The following is a 1,778-nucleotide window of genomic DNA, read 5'->3' on the forward strand; positions in this document are numbered from 1 at the left end:
TGCACGAGGCGGCGCCGCGGACAATGGCCACGCACTCACGCGAGTTCATGTTATAGTTATACAATATTTGGGTAGGTTTGCATGCATGCGTGTGCTCAAAAGATCACTTGGTAGTTTGTTTATGAGTCAATAGAAATTAGGGTTGAGGGTGTGCATGTGAGGGTTTATGTATATGATCACACACACACATGCACACACACACACACACACATATATATGTGTATGTGTGTTTGTTTGTGTGTGTGTGTGTGCGTGCGTGTAAATACATAACATGTATGTATGTATATAAACACACACATATGTGTGTTCATGTATGTATGTGTCCGTGCATGCGCATCAACAGGCTCAGACACAATTCGGTGCTCGGTCGCGCAAGTCCGTACATGCGTGAGTATAACTAATTTTACGAACGCTTCAGCTAAGGCAGTACTTGATATTTGCGAGCATTTCCCCGCGCATGAACTCTCCCGCCATTTCCCTCTGACGCGCGCCACTTTTTCCTCCTTGGCCGACCCCGCTCCCTCGCGCCAGGTGCCCGAAATGACCTCAGTCCCAGTTGTCGCTCCTCGACATTTACACAGGATGACCAAACACTCAGGCAGGTAGCGCGTCAGCCAGGATCCGCGAAGTGAGGTCACGGCAGGTCACTTCGCTCTGGTCGCATCGCTCTTGCCATCTCGCTGTGCTCATAAATATAGGGTTTATCTTGCGTTAATAACAAAGCAATTTATCTTGCATGTGCAACCTCCATCTTGACCAAAGAAAGGCAAAAGAATCAAAGATATTCAAGAAAAAAAAATCCAAAAGAAAGTCAACTACAAGCCCTCAAAACACTCCTTAAAAAATAAAACAATTCAAAGTAAGGCATAGATGCCGCTACCTGGTCCAAAATTAGCAGGCAACAGGAAGAGCGCAGTAAGGAGGCATTTCCTGGGGGATAGAGAAGAAGAAAAAAATTAATTGCTTTCAAGCTGCTTAGGAATGTTGTGGAAGAGACCTTTGCGATCACGGAGGATAAGGGATCTGATATCACTAATGGTTCATTATAAGTATCCGTGACAAGATAGCAGGCATAGTTTGATATCAGATTCTTCTTCCTCTCTTGATTGTAATTTTTTTTATTTAAAGAATCTTATTTGGAAATCATACTGTACTTCTTAAACTAAGGAATCTAAATGTTTCAAACACCTGGCTTTATTTATTCCTAATGAATATCATAAACAACATCCAGTGCTACAATCTATAATATAACCTAAATAAAGATCTTCAATATATCACGATATGATAAAATCCCTCCCACATTTATATAAAAAACTGAAAAAAATCCACGCAACACCTCAAATTACCTTTGCCGCAAGACCTTCTGCCCGTAGTTACCGCGATCACGCTGACCTGGTCTTCAGATTACTGATACGAAATTAACGCATCCTAAAATTAGCAGTGACCTGGCTGGTAAGTCGACCGTGACGGTGACCTCACGCTTAAATGGGCTATAAAGAAACGGAGGCACAAGCAGGGATGGGTGGTGTTTGCTTGTATGTGTTTGCGGGTCTGTGTTTATTTTTTCGCGGTGTATGCGTGCGAAGGTTTGTTAAAATAGTCGTTCTGATTCATGAATTTGTATGAAGAAATACGATTGATTATAAGCAGTTTCGATTTCGTGCAATGTTACATAAAAGGGGGTACTTATCATAAACGTTACTAAAAAAAAAAAAAAAAAAAAGTTATTATTAACATGAATTCCTATACGTGTTTATCCCTGATATAGATTTGCATGA

This window comes from Penaeus japonicus, unplaced genomic scaffold (genome assembly GCF_977035675.1).
Source record: "Penaeus japonicus unplaced genomic scaffold, GWHDUDI00000001_assembly GWHDUDI00000003, whole genome shotgun sequence".
NCBI lineage: Eukaryota > Metazoa > Arthropoda > Malacostraca > Decapoda > Penaeidae > Penaeus > Penaeus japonicus.